The 17,137-nt window shown below is 41.3% G+C and overlaps 1 long non-coding RNA gene across 2 annotated transcripts; it reads right to left on the reverse strand.

Moving 5' to 3' along the window:
* Nucleotides 1-6,407: 6,407 nt before the first annotated feature.
* Nucleotides 6,408-13,706, reverse strand: LOC108495401. Of its 2 annotated transcripts, none has more exons than XR_001874112.1 (3): nt 13,317-13,706; nt 10,808-10,961; nt 6,408-8,034 (listed from the first exon to the last, which is right to left on the reverse strand). It is a non-coding gene; the product is annotated as an uncharacterized LOC108495401 (long non-coding RNA). The 2 variants fall into 2 exon arrangements; XR_001874113.1 differs by having other exon boundaries at nt 6,408-8,057.
* Between the last annotated feature and the right edge of the window lie 3,431 nt (nt 13,707-17,137).

The following is a 17,137-nucleotide window of genomic DNA, read 5'->3' on the forward strand; positions in this document are numbered from 1 at the left end:
CCAGGGCAATGAAAGGGAAGAAGCACCTTCAAGGTCCAAGAGTTTTGAGATTTGTTGTGGTTAATCCCCAGCAGCCAATTAAACCCCACACAGTTGCTTGCTTATTCCCCCCTGCCGGGATGGGGGAGAGAATCAGAACAGTAAAAGCAAGAAAACTCGGGTACTGAGATAAAGACAGTTTAGTAGGGAAAGTAAAAGCTGCATGCACAAGCAAAGCAAAACAAAGGATCCATCCACCACTTCCCAAGGATAGGCAGGTGTTCAGCCATTCCCAGAAAAGCAGGGCACCGCCATTTGTTAACAGCAGCTTGTAAGGAGAAATGCCATCATTCCAAATGTCCCCACTTTTCCTTCAGCTTTGTGTGCTGAACATGACACCATATGGGATGGAACATCTTTTGGTCAGTTGGGCTTCTGTGTCCCTGCTGTGCCCCCTCCCTGCCTGCCCCCAAGCCTGCTCACTGGTGGGGTGAGATAAGAAGCAGAAAAGGCGTTGACTCTGTACAAGCACTGCTCATCCATAACAAAAACATCCCTGTATTAACAACACTGTTTCCAACACAAATGCAAAAACACAGCCACACTAGGTACTATGAAGAAAATTAACTCTATCCCAGCTAAAATCAGCAGAAAATTATAGCTTAGAAAAAGTTACAGAGTATTTAAGAGGAAATTCATATGACATTTGAAATCCTTCTCTATTCATCAAGCTGAGCAAATAGGCAGAGTGACAGAATGCAGAATTTGTTTTGTATCTCTTGACCAACTGTGTAGATTTGGCTGATATTTAAGGGCACCATGGCAGAGGTACAGAGCAAATACATACTACTTACCCAATAAAAAAAATATGTGGTGCTGAGAAAAGGCAAAAGGATGCTGGCATGACTAAATATCAACATAAGGGGAAAAGTTATTAAAAGAAAATGGTGTCCTTCAGGAAGCACAAACAGCATTAGAGGCATCAGAGGAGGTAGCCCTCCAGAGAGTGTTATGTGTCAATAGATATCGCAATGAGAAAAGAGTACTCAGAAATGGTAAACATGTAAAAAACCCCCAAACAAAACTTAAATTAGTTTTTCACTCAGAAGCACAGAATCACAGAGTCACAGAATTGGTCAGGAAGGGACCACAGTGAGTCATCTGATCCGAACTCCCTGCTCAAGCAGAGTCATCCCAGAGCACACAGCACAGAATTGTGTCCAGATAGGTCTTGAATATCTCCAGTGAGGGAGACTCCACAACCCTCTGGGCAATCTGTTCCAGTGTGCGGTCACTGCACAGTGAAGAAGTTCTTCCTTATATTCAGGCAGAACTTCCTGTGCATCAGTTTCTACCTATTGCCTCTTTTCCTATTGCTGGGCACCACCGAGAAGAGCCTGGCTCCATCCTCTTGATACCCTCCCTTCAGATATGTATAGACATTGATGAAATCCCCTCTCAGTTTTCTTTTCTAGAGGCTGAACAGGCCCAGATCTATCAGCCTTTCCTCATAAAGAGATGTTCCAGTACCATAATCATCCTTGTTGTCTTCCAATGGACCTGTTCCAGGTGCTCCATGTATCTCCTGTCCTGAGGAGTCCAGAACTGGACACAGAACTCCAGATGTGGCCTCACCACATCTGAGCAGAGGGGCAGGATCACCTCTCTCGACCTGCTGGCAATGATATTCCTAATACATGCCAGGATACCATCAGCCATCCTGGCCACCAGGACACACTGCTGGCTCATGGACAGCTTGTTCTTCACCAGGACCCTGAGTTTCTTCTCTGCAGAGCTGCTTTCCAGCAGGTCAACCCCACTGTACTGGTGCCTGGGGTTATTCCTTTCCAGGTGCAGGACCCTACATTTGCCCTTGTTGAATTTCAAAAGATTCCTGTCTGCCCATCTCTCCAACTTGTCAAGGTCCTTCTGAATAGCTGCACAGCACTCTGGGAGTATCAACAACTCCTCCCAAGATTGTATCATCAGCAAAGTTGCTGAGAAGGCATCTGTCCCTTCATCCCAGTCACTGATGAACAAGTTAAACAGTACCTGAACTAGATAACTGGAGTAGGTAGCCACATTTTTAAAAATCCCTTGCACTTTAGGAGTCAAAGTTCCCAGATGTTACTGTAACATTATAATGGGCTGTATGGAGATCTAGAAGAACTATAATCTTCTAATCTTGGTGTCTGCAACACGCAGATTAGTAGAGAATTGTAATAAAGAATGATTCCGTAATACTTGGATAAACATGTGGAGAGCATTAACTGTGTAGAAGCATTAGCAAAATCTGCTCAGTCTTATCTACATGGACCTTGAAGAGATGTTCTTTGAACTGCCTTGCTACAGAGTCTGAATAAAAACAAAATTCTTTTGAGGGATAAAGAGGTAAGAAAGAAGCTGGATGAGAACAATCAGTAGCAGTTTTATAAATGACTGTATCCCACTTGTAATCTGGTAGAACTTGTAAAAATACGATGAAGAATGTGACCAGGCCGGTGAGAAATATGAGGTGATTTACATTCTAGGAATTACTCATTAAACTGAAGACTCTCCAGCCCAGGAGACAAAGTGTGACATGAAGTACTATAAAGGTGTGTTAGATGATAGTAGCTTGGAGATGACAAGTAAATTGGAGATGACAAACAAACTGATTGCCAGAATCTTTTAGTATATGAGAGTGCCCTCAAATTAAGTTAATAGAAGCTAGGTTCAAGTGATACAATGACGATGAAGCTCCTCACACACCATACCTGTGACCTGAGGAGATCCTTAGTTCACAGGGGTTTTGTGAGTGTCAGAAGACTTAGGGCAGACAAGACATGATTGCAGGAAATAAATCCTCTGATAATTCTTAAATATGTTTAGCTCAAGCTGACCTGCAAGTTGTTGAAATCTGGGTGAATGCTATTCAAAAGGATCACTATTTGCTTACCCTACTTTTATTCACTTCTGGCATCTGCTTGGATTCCTGTACTAGACTGAGTACTGGACTTGACAACCTGACCCAATATGACTTTTTTCCTACAGTTTTAGCTGCCTGCTTCCAATGGTAACTGTTCCAGAAATCACTTATCCTACCTTGCCCGTACATAATACTGGACATCAGATTCATCTTTCAGACTTTTTTTATGATCTGATGAGGCAAGCAAGGAACAAGCAGAACTCTGGCATTGCATCCTGTGCCCTCCTCTCCATAGCAGCCTTAGTTTAGTGACCATGGAGAAGGAATTGTAACTCTAAGTTTATTGTTTCCTAATCACTAAGGTCTATTTGTCAGCCTTGTCTCTTACGTCTGTATAACACATTACCTAATTAAGTAATAAGTCTGCTCACATGCTAAGCATGCATGGCCCTTAGTGTCACTCATCCAGTCTGTGGTAAATGTTGCATTAAGATCTTTTCTGGTCTCTGTACTTGCTGAGCAGCACCATTTCCACAGCTGAAACAAGTGAGATCAAAGGGGTCCTGTTGTGATTAACCAGGGCCCTGCAGTCTGATTCACTTATTCCCTCAAAAACACTAGCTCAATTAGCTTTAAGCAGCAGTCTATATAGGCATTTATCCTCTCCAGATAATCTATATGCTTTCCAAGCTATGTGTTGGTTATCACCTAATTGTATCACGTCTAAGGTAGTAAAATTTGCTGGTTTTTTCATACACCCATAAGTAAGTGATATACTGCTTTGAATGCCAGCTTTCACCTTTTCAATGCAATTCAGCCTGATCTTTATAGCATTGCTTTCATCTGAACAGCAGTAAATGGACAGACATCACTGAACAAGCCTAAAATGTTTACTGTGAATTACCAATCAGACAAAAATGTGCCACTGAGCATAAAAACATAGGGTAAATTCTCCCACTTTAGAAATAATATTAGAAGAAAGGAAAAAGGCTTTGCTTTATAATTCTGTTCTGTGTCATATCAGATTTATTTTGGGGCTGTGATATTTCACCATTAGTTGTTTTCATCTGTATTTCTGGTACTTTCAGTCATGCATTTATAAGCTGGAGCAAATGAGTGCTATGGTTCTTACAGCAGTGTGAATTCAATACTCAGATGAAGATTTTTTTCAGTTTTCATTGTATGCTATTGACTTTAAAATTAGTCAGAGAAACTTTTTGTCCAAAAAGAAAACCATGTTTTTACATTTGAATTGTTATGACACAGCACAGGTGGGCAGCTCCACAGGGGTGCAAAGGCTCCCCAGGTTGGCAGGGAGCTTGGTGGCCAGGCCTGATCCTAGCAGCTAACCAGGAAGCTGGACAGCCCCAGTCCCAGACACCAGGCACTACCCTGGGCACAGGCAAAAGCTAAGGCTGGGTCTGTAAGTTCCGCAGTTAGGTAGGAGCAGGGATCTGTGGCTCTGGGCTGTGTCAAATGGCCTCCTGATATACAGTTAGGGATAGCTGAGGTCCTGGGGGAATGATGGGTTACACTATGAAGCCTGCTGGTGCCATCCATAGGAAATTGGTCAGAAAAACTAATTCCCACAACATTGGGATTGTGTTTTAAAATTTAGTGACATTGGGAGAATATTCATGCTGATGTGTTCATCCCTCTCACAGCTCAAATGTGTTGCAGACTTGGAAAAAATATTCTGTCACTAATTATTTGCCAAAAGTTTTTTGAAATTCTTCCAAACTGTTTCAAGTGGGAAGATTTTTTTTCCTGTTTTTAACACTAATGTAAATGGTATTATAACTCCTAAGCAATTGCATCAGTATAATATAAAGTCATCCATGTGCTAAGAGCTTCTTATTTTGTTCCTTTATCTTCTGGTTATGTTTCAACCATCAGGTTACTCAAAGGGTGTCTTCCATATCATGGTGAAGCTGGTATGCTTTTAGTAAAATGCTTATATATTTGCTGCTCAAAAATGTGGAAGACAATTGAGCTGCTGGTTAGAAAATTCATCAAGGACACGGTACACCTGTATCATGTACCAATAAGTGTTTAATTTTTTTCACAATAGATTCATTATTTTGAAGATATATAATGAATCTGTCTTGGCAAAGCAAACGTGTCAATGTTGAATGCAAACAGCATTTGACATCAAATCAAACTAGGAGACAGTGCTCTACAGGGTCTGTCTGTCACTTGGACTTGTCCATAGCAGCATTGCACACACCCCATCTGAAGAGCCTAGCTACGGTCACCCTGCAGCCAAATCAGTGAACAGTCTGTAATAGTGCAATATACAAGTAGTAAAATAAAATAAAAAAGGATGTGATAAGACCAGTCATGAGGATTCAGATTACTATCACTGATACAAGATCTTTTAACATTATTATTATTATATTTGTGGATCAAGGATGCTATATTAATTGTAATTAGCTCTATGTGGATGCAGTTATCCATGTGGAAGGAAAGATCACAATTAACAAGGGTATCCTCTGACATCTGTTTGAGATGGATTGGAGGCCACAGTGGTTGTGTTAATGATCCTTGTAATGTGTGGCATTGCTCCCTGTCTTTGCCTCAGTCTTCAACAGTTACACCAGATATTCTCAGGCTACCCAGCCCCCTGAGCTGCAAGACAGGGGCGAGAAGCAGAAGAAAAGCACACATAATCCAAGGGGAAATGCTCAATGACCTGCTATGCCATTTAGACACACACGGGTGTACAGGGCCAGATGGGATTCACCCAAAAGTTACTGAAGGAGCCAAAGTGCTCACCAAGCCACTTTCCATTATTTATCAACAGTCCTGGCTAACTGGGGAAGTCCCAAGTGACGAGAGGTTGGCAAATGTGATGCCTATTTACTAGAAGTGCTGGAAGGAGGATCTGGGGAACTACAGGCCTGTCAACAAGGTCTTGATGCTGGGAAAGGTCATGAAGGAGGGCATTTTGAGTACCATCATGTGGCATGTGCAGGACAACCAGGGGATAATGTGCAGCCACCATGGCTTTATGAAAAGCAAGTCCTGCTTAACCAACCTTATCTGGTTATAAACAGCTTTTGGAGAGTCCCTTCAAAAGCAATTTACCACATTGCAGATTACATGCCTAATCTGATTCCCTAGTAGCTGGCGTACCGTTGGTGCTGTGGACAACAAGTCTTCTCTTCTTGGTTAACAAATTAGTTCACTGGTTCCTGTTCCCATCCCATTTTATCCAGCCCTCATTTTTCCTCTCCTTTCCCTCTCCATTTAAAAAGCTAATGCATATTACTGTTCTTATTTTCAAAAAGAGTTCCTTCTGTCAGTAAACTGAGGAACTCAGGTGCTGGGACCAATTGCTGGCAACTCACCTAGATTTATTTTGTAATTTTCCTGGGAAAAGTAGTCTTCTGAATGACAGAGCAGAATTTTAAACAATCTTCTGGATTCAGAAGTTGGAAAGGCTCATATTACAGCACTCATCATACTCCGTGCTGTCGCTGTAAAGTCGTGACAGCCAATAAAGACACAAGCAGTCTAGTTGTGTCCAGAATATGTCTCTCTTTATTTTCTCATCTGCCGTTTTTATATACTTTGATAGCAGCAAGCAGCAAACTTAGCAAGCAACAGCATTTTAATTGGCTATGATTTATTGCTGATACATTTGGCAAAGCTCAAGGCCTTTTTGTGGTTCCCACATCCTGGGCCTACTGACTTTACAGTCTGTCTTTGATCCTCCATTAGGGCTGCGTACTGGCTTCCTTATCTTCAGGGATACACCCAAAATTTGTCAAGTCAATATCTTCATCCAGGAAGCTAATAGACCCACTATTAACCCCTATAATTCCCCTTTTCTGTAATTGTGCTAGAAAAATTGCCTGTGTCATTCTTTGCAGGGCCCTTTGCAAACACGACACAAAACACGGCAACATTACAAGCACAACCATGACTATCACCAAAACTAAGACCTGTGTCTTGAGCAAGGACAGTAACCATCCTGAAATGCCCCAACTAGACAACCAGCCTTCCAGGCCAAAAAAAAAGAGTTTCCTGTTTGATCTTGTTTGTCTGTTCCTGAAGTGTGGCAATTTGTTTGTAAATGGATTCAGAGTGATTAGAAATATTTAAAAACCACATGCCTTCTAATTCCTGACAACCATGTCCATGTGTGAGTAGCAAAAAATCAATGGCAGTGCGATTCTGCATGACGGACACTATCTACATCAGTGGCAAGTTTGTATAAAGTATCTGAGATCAAATTTGCTTGTTTGGTTACCCAGCACGCCAAGGCGTTGATTTGCTTTAACACTTCTGCTGAGGCAACTTGTGGCAAAAAAAGAAGTAGATACCATAGATGCCTGACCCCACAAAGTTAACGTGTCCTGACATGTAGAGTCAAGGGCCAGTGACCATTTGGTCAAAACATGACTGTAGAGATGGAAATGATTCAATAAAATCTCTTCTGTGGGGGTAAGCAAACCTAGTTTACCAAAGGTACAGGGTCCCCCAACAGACATTGCTGGAATACCTGGCCATGCCCGATTGCCACAAATAAAAAAGTATCCTTTTGGAAGTTGACGAGCAACTGTTACACCAGGTGAGGGTCACTTATGTGTGTACAAACACCAAACAGATGCATTCTGGTAAAAAGGCATATCTGGAGACAGGTCTTGCAAAAGGGTTTCTGTGACAGCAGAAGCTGTCACAGAATACCATGTCCCTTATGGTATTTATTGGCTAGTAATGTTGTACCTGTAGAATCAAAATAAAAGCAAGCAGTAGCAGTTAAGGTACCCAAAATATCTAACTTCTGTGGTGCAATGCCTACTGGTAGCTTAACAAGCCAATCATTTACATTTGCAATGCAGCTCTGCACAGAAGCATTACAAGCCTTTGTTGCCAAATTGGGTAAGCGTGTGACGTTAGAAACAAGTTTCACTACATCAGTGCCATTTACAGGTGCCCCAGTAAGGCACGTATGAAAAGGCAGCTCTGGTTTCACCAAGGAGGCACAGAAGGTGGTTTGGTTCCTTGCTTTCATCAGGATCATGCAGACATTGTGGCTGCATGAGTCGTTTGAGCTGTTCCGTGTAGGAGTCATCACTGATTGTTCCCCCGAGACAAAACAGGATGCACACACCAAGCAGGAACCCACCACAGTCCAGCATCTGTAGAAACACAAGCATAACCCCTACCCCAGGTTATCAGTTGATGAGGGCCAGACCACTGTCCGGAAATCAGGTCCCGTACCTGAACAGGAGCAGGAGCAGTCATAGGTTGAGATGACACTAACGAGGAAAAATGCAAAAAGAGAGCAGAAAAATGAAAATTCAGGGGAAAAGTAAAAAAATTTAAAACATAAACAGCTTTGTCTAAATGGGCTTGAGGGGGAGCACCCTGCATTTCCCCTTTCTGTTTTTGAAGCAGGAGCTTCAGAGAGCCATGCATGCGTTCCACAATAGCTTGACTAGTAGGAGAGCGAGGGATGCCAGTAACATGAGACACTTCCCAATCACTCAAAAAGGTTTGAAATTTCTGAGCACTATAGGCAGGGCCATCGTCAGTCTTTACTTGCAGTGGGACATCAAGGCTAGCAAAAGCTTGTTGAAAATGACGAATCACATCAAGAGCACGCTCACCTGCATGAGCAGTAGCACAAACAGCATAAGAATATGTATCAACAGAAACATGCACATACTTGAGACATCCAAATTCAGAACTATGAGTAACATCAGGTAGCCATACCTATAAAGCTTTCATTCCTCTAGGGTTGGTCCCATAAAAGACAGGGACATTCTGACCCTGACAATCTGGACAGGCAGCCACAATAGAACGAGCAAGAGATTGTGGAATACCAAGTTGTCGCTTGAGGGCAGTACTGCCTTGGTGAAAAAATCAATGTGAGAGGAAAGCTTGTCGCTTATCTGGAACAGGACCGAGTTGTGCAGGAGCTACAAGAGCGTCTGCTCGAGCATTACCCTCTGTAAAAAATCCAGGTAGTGAGGTGTGACTGTGAATATGAAAAACAAAGTAAGGGGCAGTACGAGACTGTAGGGTACACCAAAGTGTTAACAAAACCTGAAAAAGAAGATGATCATAACAACCAGAGATCACAACTTGATCCAAATGCTGTACAAGTCCCTCTACATAAGCAAAATCCGTAAGAAGATTAAAAGGCTGAGGGAAAAGTTGAAAGGCCAGGGTAGCAGCACAGAGTTCCACGACTTGTGGAGACCCGGATTGTTAAACAAGTTCATGTTGCCATCCTGTGGGTGTATACCAAACCACAGCAGCTTTTTCTGTTTTGCCAGAACCATCAGTAAAAACAGTGAGTCCATCCACTGGTTCTGCAGGTGACAGCAGTTTTTGTCCAACAGGTACTTCGCTAAAAAATTTCAGTAAAGGATGTGAAGGCAAGTGATAAGCAATTTGTCCCTGATAATCTGCCATGGCAGCTTGTAACTTATATTTATGATTCAAACACCACTCAAAATACCAGGACTGTACAGGCAAAACAATATGACCAGGGTCTCTACCACTCATTTCAATGCACCATTTTCATGCTTTCATAATAATGTCAGCAAGCAATTCAAACAGGCCATGAGCTGTTTTACGAGATCTTTAGGGTAAAAACAACCACTCAAGAATGTGTAGGGGATCATCTCAAGCCTCATTCCACTGAAGAAGAATCCCGGGGGGGAGACTTGATCTATGAGAACAAAAAGCTGAATAATTTGAGACAGATCAATGGGAGAAACAAAGCATTCTGTTAAAAATGTTTCTACCTGCCAGATAATTTGAATTGCTTCCTGAGTTAAGGATTGTGGTTCCATTGGGTCAGTGGAATTTTTGAGCAGTGCAAAAAGAGGTTACAGTTGCGAATTAGTCAATTCCAAATAAGGGTGAATCCAATTTAATGAGCCTGCTAATTTCTGAACATCAGTTAGGGTATTGATAAGCATTTCTAATTGAACAGGCTGAGACGTTTTGCAGTAACAAGAAAACCCAGATATTTCCAGGGCTCTGTGTTCTGTACTTTTTCTGGCACAACAAGGCCAAATGACTGCAGTGATTGTTTTGCTGTATTGGCAACGGCCACCAATATTTCATTTTGATCAGCGACGAACAGAATATCATCCATATAGCGGTAACAGTAACAATTTGGGAACTGAATTCTCACAGGAGATAAAGACTGTGCAACAAACCACTGGCAAATGGTAGGCGAGTTTTTCATTCCTTGAGGCAAAAGTTTCCATTGATATAATTTAGAAGGCTCTGCATGATTAACAGAGGGTACTGTGAAAGCAAATTTTTCCTTATCAGCTTCAGATAGAGGAATAGGGAAAAAACAATCTTTCAAATCAATCACTATAATTGGCCAGTCGAGGGGTATCATTGTGGGCGAGGGGAACCCTGGCTGCAGAGCTCCCATCGTTGCCATGACAGCATTGACCTGCCACAAATCACGTAACAGCCTCCATTTACCAGATTTCTTTTTTATGACAAACACAGGAGTGTTCCAGAGGCTGTATGATGGCTCAATGTGGTCAGCAGCCAACTGTTCTTGTACAAGGTCTTTGGACAGGGGCTAGTGTTAAAGCCACACTGGAGTGTCTGTTAACCATGTCAGTGCCAATGTGGGCTGCTTAATACCCCGCAACACAGTGGCACCCGTTAAAAATCTGTGGTAATTTTAACTCCCCATTGAGCCAAACAATCTCTTCCCCACAGAGTCAGGGGGGTAGGAGTGACATATGGTCTTACAGTTGCCACCTACCCTTCTGGATTACAAATCAGAATGAAATGAGCTGCAATATGACTTTGTGTAGTTCCCCGCAACCCCATAACACCTGAATCAGAGGACACCATGGGCCAAGAGCTCGGCCAGTTGTGCAAAGAAATGATGGTTACATCAGCACCTGTATCAAGCAAACCAGTCACCTTAACAGCAGAAGGCAAGCCTTTTCCATTGCGCAGTTCACAAACCATCTGTGGACATTTGTGGGAGACAGTCTGTGACCAAAATACTTGTGGAGGTCCTGTAGATCCAAATCCTCCAGCATGCCTCTCCCGGTCCTCTGTCCTGGGAACACAACTCACAAAAGGCACAAGTTGAGCGATACGAGTTCCTTTTGGAATAGTCACCGGAGGATAGGGGGTTGACACCATGGCACAGATTTGTCCCATACAGTTTGAATTGATCACTCCTACATGTACAATTATCCCAGCAACTGCGCTACTTGAGCGTCCTATCAATAAAGCGCTCAGTCCTCAACCAATAGGTCCCTTAGCATCTAAGGGGACCTTAACAATATCTGTAGAAGAAATTGTTACTGTGTCAGAGGTGGATACAACCACGCCAGCTGATCGCTGGTCTTCCAGGTGAGCTGGTTGCAGAGGGGAACGCCAGGGGAGCTGCATACGGGTTGTGCTGCGACAACAAAGGTACTTGCGTCTAAGCGCACCTTGTCGCTGCGCTTGCTTTCCCGTTTCCCTGCAGGGGCTGACCACTAGCATGATATTTGGATCGACATTGTTTAGCAAAGTGCCCAGGCTTACCACAGCAATTACAATGAATTCCAGGGGGATTAGGTAAGACTTTTTGCTTTACCCTGTTGCCTTTGGCAGGGCAGTTAGCTTTCAGATGTCCCTCTTTGTTACGACTGTAACAGAGAGGAGCAGGGTGCAGCACTGCTGCAAGTGCAGTCATAAAATGACTACAGTACCTATTTTTGAACATGCTGAGACCATAACAGCAACAGACGGGTCTCCCAGCAATGCTTCTATAATTTTCTGACAATCTTGGTTTACATTGTCTTTTGCTAACTACTTCAGGAGTGTTTGATGCAGAGTCTCATCATCTACTTATTTTTCTGAGAAGACCGCAATGCGCTCAACAAATTGTAAAAATTGTTCTTTCGCTCCTTGTTTCACTGTCGTATATTTGGGATGAGGGGAAGCAAGCACCATAGTTTTAATCAGAGCTAACATTCCCACCTGCTGACATTGTTGTAACACAGCAGGATCTCATTGGTCTTGAAAGTCAGGATTACCAAAGTAATTTTTTTCCCATCAAAACCATAACTCCTACTGTCAGTCTTGGATCCCCTGCAGGAAGTCTCGTATTTTCCATAGCTGTACGTTCTCCGTTTCTGCCAATTAAAGTTAAACACTTGGTATTGTACAGGTTCAAATAAAACTAGAGCTAGATGATCAATGTCATAAGAAACTAATAAATTAGCATTAATTGCACGAATCACACATATAATTTCAGGAGAATTAACACCATATTTTGTAGCATACATCTGCAAATTCTGAATAGCCTTCCAAGCAAATACATAATGTTTATCTTGGTTGCCAGTTAGGGACAGCTTTCAACACAGGATAAGCTTCTACTCCTGGTTCTACTCCTGGAGCAAATACACCTTCATCCACAGTTTTTGAGGGATGCCTGACCTTTTCTAACAGCTCCCAATCCCCCTGTTCTGCAGCCTGTACACACATGCTCTCCCAAAATCTCCTAGGATGACGTGGCATCACTGTGACAGTTACTGGTGGCAAAGTCCAGAGATCAGTCAGTGTTCATGTCTTATGGCACTGGGACCCCCCAAGTATGGGTTGAGAGGCTCGACTACAGACAGAGGCATTTTCAGCATCCTCCATGTCTACCTCATCTGCTGGGGGGGCTAATGCCAATTGATACAAGCCTTTACTGAGTATGTCTTCCTCATTGTTTTCATCGGTGTCCTCATCCTCCTCCTCCTCCGGCAAAGGAACAGAGGACGCAAGCCTTTGCTTAGCTTTAAATTCCTTTACAATTTCCATAGGTGTGTTATAATGGTGAGGGACCATATCAGTAGGAGATTTGTATTTACAAGGAGTCTGAACTAGCTTGTGGGGTGAAGGTCCCTTCAGACCTTTCAGGGCTTTTGGAGCCGGACCCTTGGTAGATTTTTTAGAAGGTGGATCCAGACACCACACTGTTTTCATTTTATCTGCTAAAGTACCAATTCATCATCAGAGGGGGAGGTATCAGTCAGTGGTACTGCAGTGGCTGAAGCTCCCTCCTCCCCTGCATGTCCTTCTGTATCTGACATAGGCTCCGTTTCAGGCAACTGAGCACCTTCTGAAACTTGTTCATTAAGCCAGTCTTTTAAAGTCTTAGCCAACAGGTGGCAGGTGGTAAGCAAACCTTCTACATCCTTAGCACCCTTATAGGTCTCTTTCCACAATTTATGCCTCACCTTCTCCCAGGTCTTTACGCTAAATGCAACTGATGTGTTAGCTTCAAAGCTTTGCTTTCGGCACCATAGTAGCAAACGTTGCAAAGCATAATCTTCAACAGTTACACCTTTACGCTTTAAAAGATGCTTCCAGGAGGATAGCACCAACTTTTCCTCTTTAGAAATCTGATTCCCCATTATCACAGTCCCTTTTCTTGGTGTCTCACCTTTTCCAGGTGTCAATAGCTCTCAGGTCCGGACCAGGCAGCGTCCCCGCTGCTCTCAGCTATGCCAAGCTCTGTCACCACCACCCGTCGCCCAGTGGTCGCTTGCAGTATCACGCTGAGGGTCACCATGTGTTGCTGTAAAGTCGTGACGGCCAATAAAGACACAAGCAGTCTAGTTGTGTGCAGAATACATCTCAACAGCAACACCATGTTCTGAATTTTATTTTCTTAATTTACTGTAATCTGGCTGTATTCAAATGTCATTGTTAAGATTCTAGATAATTTTATTGCCAATTTCATTTTATTGTCTTTTTGTTCCCCCCCCAAAGCGTAATTTTGCCTCAATGCCTTCTAGAGAGAGATGAGAGACTATCAATACCTGATTTTTTACACAACATTTAATGTCAGATCAATTTTCACTTATCTCTAAACTGATCTTTTTATCATTAACTGAATGTTATTTTTACTAGTGATTCACTACTAACAAAGAATGTCCATTTTGCAGTTGCAGTTAATTCTAGACCCACTGTCAGCATTTTGCCAGACTATTTGTTTTGTCTGCTTTAGTTTATTTAATGTATCACTTAGAGGAAGCAAACAAACCTTTGCTCTGTTTTTCCAACTCATCAGTGTTCCATTCATTTTAATATATATGAATAAGTTGTGAATGCACTTGCATTTTATCTTGTAAACAGGAAATTCTGATTATAAAAACATAAAATACCGTTTTCATGCTACTGTCTACATATAAAAAGAAATAAGTTTGCCTATTTTTGTCATGCTCTTAGCAGGTAGGTTTAGAACTGATCAAATTCACTATTTGATACTGTTTCATACAAAGCATAGAGAACCTAGTATTCAGACACAGCCATGAGGAGCATCAGTTAATGACTTAATTGACAATCAGCGTCAGAAAGAAGGTAATATTCTTCCTGAGAAACAATATGAGGAAAACATTATTTATAAGAAGTTATATATGTAAGATTATTATATACAACAATATTATTTATAAGATGTTCTGTATTTATAAGATACAGAAATAAATTTGGGGAAGTAAGGAAGGATAGCGCAAAACGAAAGTATGATTAGGTAGAGAAGAAAGCACAGAACAATAATGGGCAGTCTTTTGCCATCAGAGTGTATAAATAATGTAGTAGTCTGGAACCAACATTTGGTTCATCCAGGTTGTGTTGACACAAGGCCCTAGTACATTTTGCCTACATGATCACCACAGATTTACTCTGAACAATCACTCTCAAACCCCTTTTTCTTGGCTGCTGGAGAATGTTTGGCAGCATCTCAAGATGGCACTGATGTCTTATGCAGGCCTGTGGCCCCTCATGTATCATACTTTGGTGGCATCTTTCTATTCCTATGAAATGACAATGTGATGGGCATGCTTTGTTATCATTTACATGTCTTTTGCATCAAAAGAAATTGTATTCAATTGATCACATCAGTCATCTAAGAACTGACAGGACAAATCAGTTCGTTCCAGACAAAAGGAGTGTGAGAGGTGCTGATCAAATATTTGTAGTCTAAAGGAGCTTATTCCAGGATTATTTTACAATCATTCATGGGAAAATTTCTATCAGTCATCCCTTAGTTCAACATTTAAGTAGAATTCAAGGATCTTCTACCATGCTTACTGAACATAACTCTGTGGCATGAGGTTGTAGTTTTGTGCTAGAAGTTTTTACACACTGCAAGAAGTCAAAATGTGTAATTTCTGGCTGCAATAAAGGCTGACAAATGAGCTGATACAACTAAGAAAGGCACGACATGTATCCATGAGCAGAGCTGTTGCTTGCCTATTGTATACCAAGGAATTTCCGCAGTGCTTATATTTACAGAACATTCAAGCATAGTAAATATGCTAATTTTTTACTCTAGCATTTACTCTAGATTGTTGGGGACTACTCACAACTGGAGCTTCTTTTCTCACCTCAGTGGCTTCAGAGTGACAGCCTGTCAGTCTGGGTGGGTATTTGACAGGGAAGACCATTGGGTTTTTCCTTCATGGAGCCAAAGATGTTTGCTGACAGACTGAAGGGTTTGTGGTAATATTGTGCTCCGTCATGAGTCTTGAGTTTTTCTCTGCTGTGGATAACTGGGGAGTCCAGAACAATCAAGGATTCAGCTTTTGCTAGAATCCACCACTTAATATTGAACCATCTTTTCTGATTTATCCCATAAAAGGGCAGTGATTGAAGTTCTTATTGTTCTGCCTCACTGACTTTTATAAGCCTGTGATTAGATTGTGCACAAATACACAACCTCAGTTCTCTAGAATTTCAGCTTTCTGTCCATAGGTGAATGAGCCTTATGTGAGTGCCTTTTATTCCCTGTTATTCTGCATGACTTCGTAATCAGACTTCTTTCATTGATTTTTAGTGCTTCAAATTGAAAAAAATGTAAGTATAAATCTTCCATTCACTGAATTTTTGTGAAATTGAAATCTACTTGTTACAATAATATTCCTTTGGATGATCAGCTACACAGCAAAAAAACCCCAACGCCCCAAAAAACCCCTCAAACCAAACCAAAAACCCCCAAAACTCACCAAACAACACCCCCCCCCAAAAAAAAAAAAAGGTGCCCAGTCAATCTGTGTAACCTGCTCATTCTCCTATAACTAAATCTTATTACCTAAGTATGCATCCTGCCAAGGTTTTAGCTGGGAACAGTCTTGTCTTTAACATTTCTTTCCTTAGTTAGAGAGGGCAAGGCTACTAGCAGGATAAGGAGGCAAGAATTGGCTTAAGATTTTTACAAGAAAAATTACTTGTTTCTGTATATATATCCCAGTTTTCCAATTACTTTCCCTTACAGGAGGCCACTCCCCCTTACATTTGGCAGCAGAATGAGGTTACTGTTTTCAGATATGCCTCACTTTAACTTCCTAAAATAATAGTTTAAAACATGCAATAACTCATTTTATAGGGCTAAATAAATTAAGATATTATTTTAACAGTTGCAATAATATATTTTTATAAGAGTGGTAAGATTGGAAAATCAAGTGCTGAAAAAATTTGGAAGAACCAAAAATTCAAGTGATTTGGTCAATGTCATATTAGCAGCAGAGTATGTGTTCTGTGGAGTTTCTGATAAACTTACATGTAAATTTAACGTTGTTACTTGACAATAAGGAGAAGTATTAAATCTTTGATTTTGTCATCTTATTCCCAAATACTATAAAGCTATTGTTGAAGGAGCAAAAATCATGACTAGAATATCTTCATTTCCAAAGGTGGACTTCTAAAAATGGGTTTGGTTTTGTAATAAATGGTTCCTGTAAAGTTTTGTTCCAGGTTTCTTCTCTACACTGTTAAAGTTAAATCATTCATAGAATGAAAATTAATTAGGAATGTCCATATTGAAAAAATAATTCAAAAGGAACTTGTTTTCTTTTAGGTGAGTCACATGGCACGAGCCAATTCATGTTACATGAATCTATAATTAAAGAAATGCATTACAAAAAATAAAAGCTGATAGATGTGCAGGTGATCCAAACAAGGTGACCTGAGGTGAGTAACTGAATTTCAGTACAATAGTTTCATAAATGATAAAACTGTCCTACAGATAAAGCTGTTTAGTGGGCACATGTGCATTCTGGCATATTACCAACACTGCTTAACTTTTACCAAGATTCTGTTGTAACTTTGATCCTTAGAGATTACAAACAGTGTCATTAGTCTTCTGACATGTAGTGGGGGGTGTAATTTTGTGCAATTGCCATTGTGCGAGTCAAAGGTCTAAAGAAGCTGAGATATTGAACTTTGCACACAGTTGCAGCCATTTCCCAGCCTTGAAGTTGCAGT

The sequence above is a fragment of the Lepidothrix coronata genome, unplaced genomic scaffold (assembly GCF_001604755.1).
Source record: "Lepidothrix coronata isolate B3197 unplaced genomic scaffold, Lepidothrix_coronata-1.0 Scaffold31, whole genome shotgun sequence".
NCBI lineage: Eukaryota > Metazoa > Chordata > Aves > Passeriformes > Pipridae > Lepidothrix > Lepidothrix coronata.